A 17,113-nucleotide genomic window follows, 5' to 3' on the forward strand; every position below is an offset into this window, starting at 1 on the left:
AGACTGGACCACTATAACTCATTATATAAAAATGTCACCCAGATCCAACTAAGACGCTTACAGTTAATCCAGAATCTATATATTGTAGCCAGGCCGGTACCTGTAGTCCAGGCCACCACGGCCCCGCTCCTTGTAAACTGCTCCGACGTGCCTCCCCAACTGAGAGAGGTCCTGCTGGATTCTATTCACTAGCTTCTCAGTGAAGCAAAACAAAACAAAAATGAGTCAATGTTTATCAAACATGAATTATCCACTTTATTTGGTGGTGAGAATGTTTAGCTTGGCATAATACCTTGCTCCACAAATACACACTCTTAAAGCAAATACTTTAACTTAGGAACTCAGGCTGGAGTGGTTTCAAAAAGGCAAAAGCAACCACTCAGTCCTTTCATCAGGTAAGTAGTCCAGTATCAAAACGTCAAAGAAAAAAATAAAAGAGTGTAAACAGTTCCTTTCACTGGCACAATAAGTCCAATTTTACTGCACCGCTGAAACTGTTCAGGTGCACAAGCCTGCCGCTGTTCTGGCTTCTTCCCCAGCCAGCTCTTCAGGAGTTGGTGAGGGGGAGGGGAAGCAAGAGAATTCACCTAACTTAATCTGTATAACAGACTTGCCAATAATGGCCCCACTATCCCAACCGGATGTATAGTGAATTCTTCCCCACTTACTTCCCTTGGGTTCCCTCACAACCCTGACACCATCAGTCAGCTTCAACTTCAGCTGACTCATTTAAACTTGAAAAAAAAAAAAACGTGTTTTTTTTTTCTTTTCCTTGCTGCTTAATTCAAGCAGGGCAGATACAGCCAGCACAAGTCCTGCAATGGGGTTTTCATTACAACCACCCTTTTCCTAAGCAGTGCACAACCCCCAAGCTCAACAGGGAAAATGAACAAACAATCTCTAGACCTGTCACTTAACTGACTTCCATAAGGTCTTCCTCAGAGAGACTGGAACTTTCAATACATTCCATGGGTTCCTCCCCAGTAAACTGCCCGGCCACAGTGTCAGCATCAGGCTCCTGCATTTCCCAGTCTCTTCCCTCAGGAGTACATTCAGGAGGGTTCCTTTCCTTGGCTGGCTCTGCAAGGACTGCCCTTTTTCTCCTTAGAGCAGCCTCCAAAGTAGTCAGAGGAAACTGCCCTGCCCTCTGGAGGGGAGGAGCTTTTGGCTTACTCTCCCTGCCTGCCTTTGGGAGCCTAATTATTCCCTTCAGCTGATGATCCCCAGGGAAAGAAAGGTTTCTCTGGGGCTGTTGTGGGCTGTCCCAACTCTCCTCTTCTCCTCCCTGGAGATCAGACCTGTCTGCTACAAAGGGAAACCTGAGTTTTTCCCTAGGCTTGGTCACAATCCTATCCCCGTGATTTGCCCTCCGGATCACCGGGCCAGGTTTAACAATAGCCTGCCCTGGCGAAAGCTGCACTTTAGGGATAGGATTGTGACAATATATAAAATCGGAGGTATGTATGTGTTTGTGTATGTGCTGCGATCACGCAAAAACGGCTTGCCCGATTTGTACGAAACTTGGTATGCAGATCCCTCACTACCTGGGGTGATATGTTCTGGGGGTCTCGCGGCCCACCTGCACACGTGGGCGGAGCTACAAACATAAAATCAGATTTCACCCATTCATGTCAATGGAAAGGATGTAAAAAGCTGCCATTCTCACAGTAATTCCAACTATAAAACACTTTCTATGACACTATAACCACTAGGGACATCGTTTCTATTCTACCACGGACACCATACATATAGAGTTTGTATGTTCTAACTGTGTTTGTAACTGTTTCCTTCATGCACCCCAGTTCATAATGTTATTACATTACATGAGTACTCACATATGCTGAACTAGGAACACAGGTTCCATTCTGAACCGGGAAAAAACTGCATGGAGTTTCTTTTCAACCTGAGTTTCCACATATTGAGTTGTTTAAATCAATACTGAAACTTTTGGATGCCACTTATTCCAACAGATCTTCCTTTTCAGTTTAAGAGATTGCTAATTCCAGTGAGACTTGCATTCTCTATCACAATCAACAAATCACAGGGACAGACTATTACATACTGTGGAGTGGATTTAAGATCCCCCTGTTTTTCCCATGGACAACTCTATGTTGCTTGCTCAAGGGTGGGTTCACCCAAGAATTTATATGTTCTTGCTCCTGGAGGTGAAACTAAAAATGTTGTTTATAATCAAGTTTTGTGTTAGTTGTATTGTATTCATTTTGTCAAATATTTCACATTATAATTTGAATATTGTACTTTTTATAAAGCTGTTAAAAAATAATTTCATTCACCACTATAAAGTATCTTTATTTGATTCCATTTACAGTGTTATTGCTATAATTAAATACCCGTGCAACGCCGGGGCATCAGCTAGTGCATCTATAAAACTCAACACTAACTCCCATAAATTTGACCACGTGACGGCTCTTTTACAAAACGCTTACTGGTTGCCAATATCTCATCGGATTACATACAAAATAATTTTGCTTTGTTTTATACTTACCAGTATTCCTCGATAAACTCTTAATTCTATATACACCACTGAGTACCTTAAGATCTGCAGACCACAATTTGCTTGTAATCCCTTCCTTAAGAATCATTAATACTTGAAGAAATGAAATATTCACCATTTATGCTCCGCAGATATGGAATGCACTACCCTTCCATCTCAGAGAAGAGCAAAAGCTTGATCGCTTTAAGAGCGGCTTAAAGTCCTTTTTATTTAAAGATGCTTTTCACACTTAAGTATGAAAGTTATGATGTTTCTTTTTAAAGAAATACACACCTCAGGAGGCATCAGAAATTCTCCCTGTTACCTTTTATGTGCTGTTTTCTTTCCTATAACGATTGTAGTTCAACCCCTTCCCTACTCTATCATGCTGCTCCCTGTACGGTTTGTCATAGGTTCTTATTTTATAATAATGTACCCTGTTTTTAAATTGTACATCGCTTTTAAATATTATAAGCAATACAATCACATTTTAAATAAACCTGAAACCTGATAGACCGGTGAGTCTGATGCTGGTGTCAAGCAAAATTGTAGAAACTATTATAAAGCACAAAATGACAGAACATGTACGTAAGCATGAATTAATGAGAGAAAGCCAACATGGTTTTAGTCAAGGGAAATCTTGCCTCACCAATCTACTGCGTTTCTTTGCAGGGGTGAATGAACATGTGGATAAGGGTGAACCAGTTGATATTGTGTATTTGGATTTTCAAAAGACATTTGACAAAGAACCTCATGAAAGACTTCTGAGGAAATTAGAAAGTCAGGGGATAGGAGGTCATATTTTATTATGGTTGAAAGACAGAAAACAGGATAGATTTAAATGGTCAATATTCTCAATGGTGAAGAGTGAGGTTCACCCAATACATTACATTACATTACATTACATTAGTGATTTCTATTCCGCTTGTGCCTTGCGGTTCTAAGCGGATTACAAGTTAGAAGACTGGACATTTCCAGTAGCATTGCAGTACATATAATCAAGAATGCGTTAAGTTACAATTGTTGTTCTGGACTTTTCCAGGATAAATTGGTAGTAGATATTAGATAGTGATAGGTTGTTTAGACGAATAGAGATAATATTGTCCGGATTCTGCTGTTTAGACGAATAGAGATAATACTGTCCGGCTTCGGATGTTGCTAGTGGTGGTGTTAGGGTAGTCATGAGAGCATTTTCTAATACTTTTGTGAGGTTATGATGATGGGAAGTGTTTTTTGAAGAGATGAGTTTTGATTTCTTTTCGGAATACTTTAGTGTCTGTTGATTTGGTCAGTAGATTGGTGATGGTAGTATCGATCTTTGCTGCCTGTGTCGCTAAAAGGCTGTCATGTAGTTTCTTTCGTCGTGTTCCTTTGAGAGGGGGGTGAGTGAATAGGCTCTGAGTTCTCCTTAATCTGTGTGAGAATATGTAAGAATGAGAGAGAAACAATTATATCCACTAGAAATACCTCTATCCTTTAAACTAAAGTCCAAAAACTAGCTTTAAAATATAAAGAATGTTTCATAACACTGCTAACTGTTTCGAAGCTGATGCAATCTCTCTTAAAGGAGGAAAAACCTCAGATCCCCAAATGAAGCAAGCCTGCGTGAAAGGGAACGAGCTCTTGTCTGAGCAACACGCACTATCAGCTTGATCATTTATGATCACTTTTCTTATTTAAGAGCCCAGAATAGGTTACAAGTTTATATACAGAGTAGAGGTTTAGCACCAAGGTTACAATTTCACATCCCACAGATGTATAGAACAAAAGATTAAAAGGGTGAAGAGATGTAGTAGAAATTCCGATGTCTGTCCAGTTCATGATGTTATCCGTGCTGTCTCTGCCCAGGTCCACTGCCGACGGTAGCTAGCTGGCATTTCGCTGAATAGCTGCATCAGGGCAAAGGTCTCGCTCCTTAAAGAAAAGCGGAAAGACTGAGCACAAAAGAACAGACAGCAAAGAAAAACTCTCTTATATTCACAACCTGACTCACAGAAGCGGTAAAGATAGTTCCGATCAGCTATAACATTCTATTTGCTTTCTTAGCAGCCGCCACACATTGATCTGAGGGTTTCAACGTATCAACAATAACACCTAGATCCTTTTTCTGGGCAGCGACTCCTAACACAGATCCCAGCTATAGTTCGGATGCCTTTTTCCCATAATGCATCACTTTGTATTTACTCACATTAAATGTCATCTGCCATTTTGATGCCCACTCTTCCAGTCTCAGAAGGTCCTCTTCCAATTTTTCATTATTGTTTATTGAAAGCTTTTCTACCACTACTAATGACAGAGGAGTCAGTTCAGAGCAGTTTACATGAGCTTCTGTAATGGTGTTACAATAAAGAGTTAGCGTTTTCTGAGATGGTTTTCAATATAGACACATCTATCATAATAAAACCCTTAGCGTGCATGCACACTTCAAACTCCAGGATCCCTGCCTCCATGATCCGTGCTTCCGTGTCACATATGCGCAGTAGAAGGAGCCAGCAGCAGTTTCCCCATTGCCCTCCCTCGGCGACGCTGGCTCCTTCTACTGTGCATGCGGAGGTACCTTAAGCACGGACGCACGGAGGCAGCGAACATGGTGGCGACTCCCTCCTCCCGCCCTCACTCCGTCTAATAGGGCCAAGGAGAGCACAAAAATAATGGAAGCAGGCATGCCAACGCTCTGCATCCGGACTGTGGTTGGCGGTTGTTCAGGCTAGGGAGGAGGCAAAAGGAATGATTTAAGGGTAGGTGGGAGAAGGGGGTTGTAACTGAAGCGTCTCAGCACATGAGAACGAAAGACAGTGGGCAGGGAGAGACAGACAGAAAGAAAGAAAGACAGACAGACAGGGGGCAGGGAGAGAGACAGACAGAAAGAAAGACAGACAGGAGGCAGGGAGAGAGACAGACAGAAAGAAAGACAGACAGGGGGCCAGAGACAGACAGACAGACAGAAAGAAAGAAAGAAAGACAGACATACAGTGGGCCATGGAGAGAGACAGACAGAAAGAAAGAAAGACAGACAGACAGGGGGCCAGAGAGAGAGAGATAAAAAGAAAGACAGACAGGCAAAGGGGGCCAGGGAGAGAAACAGACAGAAAGAAAGACAGACAGATAGGTGGCCAGGCAGAGAGACAGAAAGAAAAAAAGACAGACAGGCAAAGGGGGCCAAAAGAAAGACAGACAGACAGCGGGCCATGGAGAGAGACAGACAGAAAGAAAGAAAGACAGACAGACAGGGAGCCAGGGAGAGAGACAGAAAGAAAGAAAGAAAGACAGACAGACAGGGGGCCAAGGAGAGAGACAGAAAGAAAGAAAGAAAGACAGACAGACAGGGAGCCAGGGAGCGAGACAGACAGAAAGAAAGACAGACAGACAAAGTGGGCCAAGGATAGAGACCGACAGAAAGAAAGACAGACAGACAGACAGATGGGGGCCGAAATAAAGACAGACAGACAGCGGGCCAGGGAGACAGACAGAAAGAAAGAGAGACAGACAGACAGGGAGCCAGAAAGAGAGACAGACAGAAATAAAGACAGACAGGCAAAGGGGGGTCAAAAAAAAAGACAGACAGCGGGCCATGGATAGAGACAGACAGACAGAAAGAAAGACAGACAGACAGGGAGCCAGAAAGAGAGACAGACAGAAAGAAAGAAAGACAGACAGACAGGGGGCCAGGGAGAGAGACAGAAAGAAAGAAAGAAAGACAGACAGACAGACAGGGGGCCAGGGAGCGAGACAGACAGAAAGAAAGACAGACAGACAAAGTGGGCCAAGGAGAGAGACCGACAGAAAGAAAGACAGATAGACAGACAGATGGGGGGCCGAAATAAAGACAGACAGACAGCGGGCCAGGGAGACAGACAGACAGAAAGAAAGACAGACAGACAGGGGGCCAGGGAGAGAGACAGACAGAAAGAAAGAAAGACAGACAGACAGGGGGCCAGGGAGCGAGACAGACAGAAAGAAAGACAGACAGACAAAGTGGGCCAAGGAGAGAGTGTGGGACCGGGATCCTGGCGAGGCCTAGTAACTTCCCAGAATCCCAGTCTTGGCGCGAGCGTAACCGTGGTGGATCACAGCGGCCTGGTGCCTCCCATAAACTGCACACCACACTGGCCGGGTTTTGTCCAAATATATTACTTTTATTTATCCACAAGGAAAGTTTCAAACAAAACAAAGGTATAAATTTGGCATTCAAAGTAAAAACCCAAAACATTCCATTTTTCTCTTGTTCTGCTTTCTTTCTCTCATGTGCCAGTCCTTTTCACTGCACCCTCAGTGCTGGCCAATTCAAGTTCACCAATTAAGAACAAAAAAATACAGTTCAGGTTAGGTATTATTTCCCCAAGCAGTGCTAGAACCGTACCAGCCTTGGTAATAGTTAGGCTACCTGGTTCCAGGCACTAATTAGGCTTCTGCTAGATTTGAGTGGCAGTTCCCGTTTACTAGGAGCAGAGGGACTTGTGCTCCCACAGGTGTGGCCACTGTACCACTCATCTAACACAAAAGTAAATTCAGCAGCTTCCAGCCCAGCTTGAAACACGGATACAAAATCCTTTCCAAAACATAAAACCCAAAAAGGAAGAAACAAAAAAAAAAACCCTTTCACCAAGGAAAAAGGACATTCAGGCTTTCCTAAACCTCTTCCCATTCCATAGGGTGTTCTTCCTCAGAAGACATAGCATTATTCTCTAACCAGTCCATGTCACAAACCTCAGATAGTGTCTCAAGGTTTTGCATTTCCTTATCCTGGTGAGAACTTCCCAAGGCTGGCCAAAAGTTAGCTGCTTTAGCTGGGTTCCTTCTCAGCTTCCCCTGAGCTTCCATTCCCAGCTGTCCCTCTCCTCTCACTGACGAGGGAGCTTCAGAAAAAGGGAGAATGGCACATAACCACGCCCCCTCACAGCAGCTTTAGCTAATTCCTTAAAGAGCCCTGTCCTTCCCGTTCCAGCCTGAGCTCTGTGAGCTTTTAAAGGGACAGGCTCCCTCTTAACCTTGTGCTCAGGATTTTCCCTATACTCAGGATATTTCTTCTCCTTAGTCCCTGGCACATTATCAATGCTTCCCTGCTCTTTTCCCTGGGCTTTATTAGGACTAGCCAGATCCCTGTCACAAGAGACAGACAGAAAGAAAGACAGACAGACAGATGGGGGGCCGAAATAAAGACAGACAGACAGCGGGCCAGGGAGAGAGGCAAACAGAAAGAAAGACAGACAGACAGGGGGCCAGAGAGAGACAGACAGAAATAAAGACAGACAGACAGGGGGCCAGGGAGAGAGACAGATAGAAAGACAGACAGACTATGGGGGCCAGGGAGAGAGACAGAAAGAAAGACAGATAGACAGGGGGCCAGGGAGAGAGACAGACATAAAGAAAGACAGACAGACACCGGGCAGGGAGAGAGACAGACAGAAAGACAGGCAGACAGGGGAGAGACAGACAGAAAGAAAGACAGACAGACAGTGGGCAGGGAGAGAGACAGACAGCGGGAGTGAGTGAAATAGAAAGAAAGAAAGATAGACAGCGGGAGGGAGAGAGACAGAAAGAAAGTCAGACAAACATTCTAGCACCCATTAATGTAATGGGCTTAAACACTAGTTTATACCATAATCCTGTTGTGATTTAACAACTTTGAACAACTTTATGTCATCAGCAAATTTAATTCTCACTAGTTATTTCTATCTCTTGATCATAGATAAATATGTTAAAAAGCAGAGGTCCCAGCACAAACCCCTGGGGAACCACACTATTAAAATTACAAAAAACCAAAAACTCCTAATTGCCTTAATCAGTCATCCACTACCATATACATAAGGCTGAGAGCCAAGGAACAGTAATTACTATTCAGACACTCTGCTCCTGTTTAAACTGGGGGGAAAAAGCCTCAGAACCCCACTAGTGCATCTGGGCAGGCTTACACCTAGATGCCCTGCAGGGATAATCAAATATTTTGGCAGCTGTCCTGGATGCAACATATATGTTTTGAGCCAGACCTGTTTTAAAAGGGTATAAGTGTTAAAAAGGTTCCCAAAGTGAGCACATAACTATTGCAGAGATAAAGAAAAGCCCAACACACCTTCCAGGGTTCATTGATCCCCTCAGACCGCACAAAGATCAAACGAGAACCTCAGAAAGGCAATGACTATGGTAAGAACTGATTACATTACATTACATTAGTGACTTCTATTCCGCTTGTACCTTGCAGTTCTAAGCGGATTACAGTATAAGATAGCTGGGCATTTCCGGGAGGTTACAATTTAAGGGATGCTTACACAGTAGATGCAAATTAGGGGATGCTTACACAGTAGATGCGGGGGAATTACGATATAGGGGACACTTACACAGTAGATGCAGGGGAATTACAATTAAGGGAACGTTAAGTAGTGGAGGCAGAGGGGGATATTGAGGAAGGGAGGAAAAAATTGAGGATTACTAGTAAGGAAGAAGAAATTTGGGGTAGGATACTTGATAGGGTCATTGGGGAGATATTAGTAGAGAGGTAGGAGGTCAGCTGGTAGTTTGCATGAAGGGGAGAGGATGCGAGGGGGGGATAAAAAGGCTGTATAGTTTTTCTAAATAGCAGAATTTTGATTTCTTTTCGGAATGATTTATAGTCACATGTAGTTGTCAACAGGTTGGAGATGCAGGGGTTCAGCTTCGCTGCCTGCGTCGCTAGGAGGTTGTCATACATCTTCTTGCGCTGAGTTCCCTTGAGTGGTGGGTAGGAGAATAGGATCTGGGTTCTTCTTAGTCTGGATGTGTGGTTACGATTTAGACAGTTGTTGAGGTAGGTGGGTGCAGTTCCGTTTATTGCTTTGAATAACAGACAATAAAATTTGAATTGGATTTGAGCTCGTATCGGTAGCCAGTGAGAGTCTAGGTAGGCATTAGTGATATGGTCAAATTTTCCGAGTGAATCGATCATGTGTTTTGAATGATCTATAATTGGCTTATCAAGTTTGTGGGCCATGGAAGGTAGAGGATATTGCAATAGTCCACTAGTCCTAGGACAAGGGATTGGACTATGATCCTGTAGTGATCTTTTTCAAAGAATTTTCTTATTTTCCGAAGGTTGCGCATGGTGAAAAATGCTTTTTGGGTGGTTTTGTTGATTTGGATTTGCAATTGTGCAGCATCTATCAATCGACACTCCAAGGATTTTGAGAGAGGGCTGTATGGGGTATTTGGTGACGTTTATTTCTAATTCTGTTATGGATGGAGTTTTGTCCTTTTCAGTAGTAGAACATAAGAACATAAGTATTGCCCCTGTCGAGTCAGACCAGAGGTCCATCGTGCACGGCAGTCCGCTCACGCAGCGGCCCCTCAGGTCCATGACCTGATAGTGCTCATACCCTAAAACTCTCATATGCTTTTTGCTTAATGTCCTGTAGAGTAACTCTCTATCTGTACCCTGCAATCGTCTTCGTAGATGATGATGGGATCTGAAATATTTGTTCATTTTGGGTGGGACTGAGTGATGGGGAATGTTTAGAAAGAAGTGGTTCAGCTTTTGTTTCTCTAGAAAAGCCCCTTTATGAGACTGCCAACAGTTAAAAGCCCAAATAACATATGTTTTTGTTTACAGCTAAGAAGAAAAATTTAAAAATTTAAATTGAATCAGGTTGGGCAGACTGGATGTTACTATGTTACAGCTATGGTAAATACATGTTAATTAATGTGGCCTGAGCCTTGATTTTGGATTTGAGACTTAATTTCTCACCTTTTCAAATCCAAGTTCAAGGTAATGTAACGGGTGAACAGGTTTGTGAAGACTACTAAAACGGAGCTTTCAATACTTAACCCTACTCCTCTGCTCTCCAACCCAGCCATCAGATTAACCCTTCCCCTTAACTGTATTCATCACATCCTGTTTGTCTGTCTTGGCTGTTTAGATTATAAGCTCTTTCGAGCAGGGACTGTTGTCTTTGCGACTCTGTACAGCCCTACGTGAGTCTGGTAGCTCTATAGAAATAACTAGCTGATGCCCCGGCGTTGCAAGAACACTGTAAATGGATTCAAATAAAGATACTTTATAGTGGTGAATGAAATTATTTTTTAACAACTTTATAAAAAGTACAATATTCAAATTATAATGTGAAATATTTGACAAAATGAATACAATACAACTAACACAAAACTTGATTATAAACAACATTTTTAGTTTCACCTCCAGGAGCAAGAACATATACATTCTTGGGTGAACCCACCCTTGAGCAAGCAACATAGAGTTGTCCATGGGAAAAACAGGGGGATCTTAAATCCACTCCACAGTATGTAATAGTCTGTCCCTGTGATTTGTTGATTGTGATAGAGAATGCAAGTCTCACTGGAATTTGCAATCTCTTAAACTGAAAAGGAAGATCTGTTGGAATAAGTGGCATCCAAAAGTTTCAGTATTGATTTAAACAACTCAATATGTGGAAACTCAGGTTGAAAAGAAACTCCATGCAGTTTTTTCCCGGTTCAGAATGGAACCTGTGTTCCTAGTTCAGCATATGTGAGTACTCATGTAATGTAATAACATTATGAACTGGGGTGCATGAAGGAAACAGTTACAAACACAGTTAGAACATACAAACTCTATATGTATGGTGTCCGTGGTAGAATAGAAAAGATGTCCCTAGTGGTTATAGTGTCATAGAAAGTGTTTTATAGTTGGAATTACTGTGAGAATGGCAGCTTTTTACATCCTTTCCATTGACATGAATGGGTGAAATCTGATTTTATGTTTGTAGCTCCGCCCACGTGTGCAGGTGGGCCGCGAGACCCCCAGAACATATCACCCCAGGTAGTGAGGGATCAGCATACCAAGTTTCGTTCAAATCGGTCAAGCCGTTTTTGAATTACTGTGAGAATGGCAGCTTTTTACATTTTTTCCATTGACATGAATGGGTGAAATCAGATTTTCTGTTTGTAGCTCCGCCCACGTGTGCAGGTGGGCCGCGAGACCCCCAGAACAAATCACCCCAGGTAGTGAGGGATCTGCATACCAAGTTTCGTTCAAATCGGTCTGCTGTTTTTGCGTGATCGCGGCACATACACACACACACACACATACATACATACCTCCGATTTTATATACCGTATTTTCGCGGATATAACGCGCACCCGTATAAAACGCGCACACGGGTATAGCGCGCAGAAATCACGATGATATGTACAAAAACTTTTGTATACCGCGCTCACGGGTATACCGCGCATGATGCCCGACTCTCCGTTCACCCCCCCTGACTTCCATGCACTGCCCTGACTTTCCGTGCGCTGTCCCGACTCTCCGTTCACCCCCCCTGACTTCCGTGCACTGCCCTGACTTTCCGTGCGCTGTCCCCCCTTGAAGTCCTGTCCCCCCTTGAAGGTCTGTCCCCATCCTGAAAGCCTGATGCCCCCCCCCCGATGTCCGATACATCCCCCCCCCGGCAGGACCACTCGCACCCCCACCCCGAAGGACCGCCGACTCCCCAACAATATCGGGCCAGGAGGGAGCCCAAACCCTCCTGGCCACGGCGACCCCCTAACCCCACCCCGCACTACATTACGGGCAGGAGGGATCCCAGGCCCTCCTGCCCTCGACGCAAACCCCCCTCCCCCCCCAACGACCGCCCCCCCCAAGAACCTCCGACCGCCCCCCCAGCCGACCCGCGACCCCCACGACCCCCCCACCCCCCTTCCCCGTACCTTTGGTAGTTGGCCGGACAGACGGGAGCCAAACCCGCCTGTCCGGCAGGCAGCGAACGAAGGAATGAGGCCGGATTGGCCCATCCGTCCTAAAGCTCCGCCTACTGGTGGGGCCTAAGGCGCGTGGGCCAATCAGAATAGGCCCTGGAGCCTTAGGTCCCACCTGGGGGCGCGGCCTGAGGCACATGGGCCCAACCCGACCATGTGCCTCAGGCCGCGCCCCCAGGTGGGACCTAAGGCTCCAGGGCCTATTCTGATTGGCCCACGCGCCTTAGGCCCCACCAGTAGGCGGAGCTTTAGGACGGATGGGCCTATCCGGCCTTATTCCTTCGTTGGCTGCCTGCCGGACAGGCGGGTTTGGCTCCCGTCTGTCCGGCCAACTACCATAGGTACGGGGAAGGGGGGTGGGGGGGTCGTGGGGGTCGGCCAGGGGGGTCGCGGGTCGGCTGGGGGGGCAGTCGGAGGTTCTTGGGGGGGCGGTCGTTGGGGGGGGAGGGGGTTTGCGTCGAGGGCAGGAGGGCCTGGGATCCCTCCTGCCCGTAATGTAGTGCGGGGTGGGGTTAGGGGGTCGCCGTGGCCAGGAGGGTTTGGGCTCCCTTCTGGCCCGATATTGTCGGGAAGTCGGCGGTCCTTCGGGGTGGGGGTGCGAGTGGTCCTGCCGGGGGGGGGGATGTATCGGACGTCGGGGAGTCGGCCGGGCAAGAGGGCTTGGTGCGGGTGGGAGCGCGTGCGAGCGGTCGTTCGGGGTGGGGGTGCGAGCGGTCCTGCTGGGGGGGTGAATCGGGCGTCGGGCGGGGTGGGAACTATGTTTAAAAACTTTTGTATACCGCGCTCAGGCATATAACGCGCGAGGGGTATGCGCGGTAGGTAAAAACGCGTATAACGCGCGCGTTATATCCGCGAAAATACGGTAGATAGATTAATTAATTAATAGTAGTAGTAGTAGGAGAGAGAAAGAAATGAAAGAAATATTGGATGCACAGTCAGAAGGAAATCTCAGAACTAGTAAAGCAAAAAAAAAAAAAAAAAAAAAGGCATTCGTTACCTAAAAACAATCACAACTACCAGAAGCTAAAGAAATCTATCTAGCTAAATCCAGAAGAGTTAAATCAACAATCAGAGAGTCCAAACTCCGGATAGAAGAGAGCATAGCTAGGGAGGTGAAGAAAGGGGAGAAATCTTTTTTCAAATCCGTTAGCAACAGGAAGAAGAACACGAGCGGTATTGGGCGGCTAAAGAAACCGGATGGCAACTATACAGTCTCGGACGCAGACAAAGCAGAATTACTCAATAATTACTTCTGCTCAGTCTTCACCTGCGAAGTGCCAGGTCAAAGGGAAGTTCGAAGGACCCATTCCGGAACATGGAATTTACTGCGAGCGAAGTCTACCAGGAGCTATCAATACTAAAGGTAAACAAAGCTATGGGCCCGGACAATCTACACCCTAGAGCAGTGTTTTTCAACCTTTTTACACCCGTGGACCGGCAGAAATAAAATAATTATTTTGTGGGCCGGCAAACAACTAGGACTAAAATTTTAAAACCCCATTTCCACCCCATCTCCGCGAGCTCGGTCCCCACAAATCATCTGATCCCATCCTACAAGCCTCAGTTATGATTTTATATTGAATGTATTTTATTAAAGTATAAAAAGAAACAATATTCTGTACAATTGTCATAAGAACATAAGAAGTTGCCTCCACTGGGTCAGACCAGAGGTCCATCGCGCCCAGCGGTCCACTCCCGCGGCGGCCCATCAGGTCTATGACCTGTGAAGTAGTTCCTGACCATTTTTATAACCTACCTCTACTTCTATCTGTACCCCTCAATCCCCTTAACCTTTAGGAACCTATCTAAACCTTCCTTGAACCCCTGTACTGTGTTCTGGCTTATCACAACCTCTGGAAGCGCGTTCCATTTATCCACCACCCTCTGGGTAAAAAAGAACTTCCTAGCATTTGTTTTAAACTTGTCCCCTTTCAGTTTCTCTGAGTGACCCCTAGTACCTGTGGTTCCCCACAGTCTGAAGAATCTGTCCCTGTCTATCTTCTCTATGCCCTTCAGGATCTTGAAGGTTTCTATCATTACATTACATTACATTAGGGATTTCTATTCCGCCTGTGCCTTGCGGTTCTAGGCGGATTACAATATAGAAAATATCTGGGACATTCCAGTAGAATTACATTTCAGGATAGGAGTAAGTTACAGGAACAGTGAAGAGTTATGATATTACAATTTCACAGAAGATATTACTTATTACAGAAGATAATACATATAGCAGAAGATAATGCATTTTACAGAGGTAATACATGTCAACTCGATCAGTTAAGTCGGGTGTAGTGTAGAAGAGTTACAGTATATTCTTGATCACAGACAAAGAGATAATATGGATGAGTGATTCCGAAGTCGTTGATTGGGAACTCATTGGGCGGTGGTTAGAGTGATGGGAGATATTTTTTGAACAGTAGTGTTTTTATTTCTTTGCGGAACTCTTTTATGTCTGTTGTTTTGGTCAGTAATTTAGAGATGTCAGAGTCTATTTTGGCTGCCTTTGTCCCTAGGAGGTTGTCGTAGAGTTTCTTACGACAAGTACCGTTGAGTGGTGGATAGGTGAAGAGGTTCTGTGTTCTCCTTTTTCTTGGTGGGTGGTAGTAGTGAAAACGGTTATTTAGGTAACTGGGTGCCGTGCCATGGGTTACTTTGAAAATGAGACAGTAGAGTTTGAATTGTGTTCTTGCTTTTATTGGTAGCCAGTGAGATTCTAGGTATGCATTGGTAATGTGGTCGTATTTGCTGAGTGAATATCATGTCTCCTCTAAGTCTCCGCTTTTCCAGGGAGAACAGCCCCAGCATTTTCAATCTGTCAGCGTATGAAAAGTTTTCCATACCTTTTATCAGTTTAGTCGCTCTTCTCTGGACCCCCTCATAGAAACATAGAAGATGACGGCAGAAAAGGGCTACAGCCCACCAAGTCTGCCCACTCTTCTTACCCACCCCCTGTCTATGCCCTAATGACCCAATTTCCTTATCTTGACCCTCGTAGGGATCCCACATGGGTATCCCATTTATTCTTAAAGTACTGCCATGTCCTTCTTGAGGTGCGGCGACCAGTACTGGACACAGTATTCCAGATGTGGGCGCACCATTGCACGATACAGCGGCATGATGACTTCCTTCTTCCTGGTCGTGATACCCTTTTTAATGATACCCAACATTCTGTTTGCTTTTTTTGATGCTGTCGCACACTGTGCCGATGCTTTCAATGTTGAGTCCACCATCACCCCCAGATCTCTTTCAAGGTTGCTCACCCCTAGCAATGATCCCCCCATTTTGTAGCTGAACATCGGGTTCTTTTTCCCTACATGCATGACCTTGCATTTCTCTATGTTAAAACTCATCTGCCACTTTTTTGCCCATTCTTCCAGTCTCGTTAGGTCCCTTTGCAGGTCTTCACAGTCTTCCGTGTTTCTAACCCTGCTGCAGAGTTTGGTGTCATCAGCAAATTTAATAACCTCACATTTCGTCCCCGTCTCCAGGTCGTTGATAAATATATTGAACAGGAGCGGTCCCAGCACCGACCCCTGCGGAACTCCACTCGTGACCCATTGCCAGTCTGAGTAATGGCCCTTTACTCCAACCCTCTGTTTCCTGCCTGCCAGCCAGTGTTTGATCCATCGGTGGACATCCCCTTGCACCCCGTGGCTCCACAGCTTCTTAAGTAGCCACTCGTGTGGTACCTTGTCGAAGGCTTTTTGGAAGTCAAGGTAAATGATTTCTATGGATTCTCCCTTATCCATCTGGCTGTTTATTCCTTTAAAGAAGTACAGTAAGTTTGTGAGGCACTACCTTCCCTTGCAGAAGCCATGTTGGCTCGTCTTCAGTTGTCCCTTGCTTTCTATGTGTTCGCAGATTGTGTCCTTGACCAGTGCTTCCATCATTTTTCCTGGGACCGAGGTCAAGCTCACCGGCCTGTAGTTTCCCGGGTCCCCCCTTGACCCCTTCTTAAAGATAGGCGTGACATTTGCTATTTTCCAGTCCTCTGGGATCTCCCCAGTTTTTAATGATAGGTTACATATTTGGCAAAGTGTTTCCGCTATTTCGTTTCTCAGCTCTTTTAGTACCCTTAGGTGGATGCCGTCCGGAACTGGTGATTTGTCGCTCTTCAGTCTGTTCAGAGCAAGGATCAACAAAACCCCCTGTCTCCCCTCCCCTTCACATATATCCCCCTCTACTATCAAGAAAACTGAACAAGCCAAATTATTACAGAATGCTACACAGAAATATCATGCTAACAGAATACTGCAGTCACACATGACAGGAATACTGTTAGGGGAATGCAACTAGGGCAACTGCCCCCTGATCAGAGAGCACTCTAAACCAGCTGGAAGCTAAAGAAGCACTGCCTGGGCTTTGCAGTTCCCAGTTATGTCTAACACCAGCTCTAGCAGGATATATATATTTCAAATCTAATATATTCTAATCACAAAATAGAAATAAAATTATTTTTTTCTACCTTTTGTCATCTCTGGTTTCTGCTTTCATCTTCTTTTCACTCTCTTCCCTCCAGCATCTGCCCTGTCTGTCTCTTCAATCCAGCATCTGTCCCTTCCATATGGTATCTGTCTTCTTTCTATGCCGCTCTCCCCTTTCCATCCAGCCTGTGCCCCCTCTCTCCTTTTTACATGATTCATTCCAGCTTCACTGCTCTCTTCATTTTTATCTCACCTACACCAGATCTAGCATCGTTGTCCCTCTCTGCTTATTTCTCTGCTGACCCCTTCCCATCATCAATCTCTCTACTTTCTCATGCCTGTCTCTCCCCTTCCCCTACTCTAATTTCCCTGCCAGCTGTTTCCTTCCTTTTTTTCCTTCTCCCTTCCCTCCTCCTCCTGTCCAGCAGTAACTCTTCCCTTCCTCCCCTCCCAGCAGCATCTCTCTTTCTCCCTCTTC

At 45.2% G+C, this 17,113-nt stretch overlaps 1 long non-coding RNA gene across 1 annotated transcript in view; it reads right to left on the reverse strand.

The window, feature by feature from the left end:
* Positions 1-3,791: 3,791 nt before the first annotated feature.
* Positions 3,792-17,113, reverse strand: part of LOC117357378 — a 205,725-nt gene continuing 192,403 nt past the window's right edge. Inside the window, exon 3 of the long non-coding RNA XR_004538792.1 lies at positions 3,792-4,408. This is a non-coding gene — a long non-coding RNA (uncharacterized LOC117357378). The remainder of the gene's footprint in view (positions 4,409-17,113) is intronic.

Source organism: Geotrypetes seraphini, chromosome 1, assembly GCF_902459505.1.
Source record: "Geotrypetes seraphini chromosome 1, aGeoSer1.1, whole genome shotgun sequence".
NCBI lineage: Eukaryota > Metazoa > Chordata > Amphibia > Gymnophiona > Dermophiidae > Geotrypetes > Geotrypetes seraphini.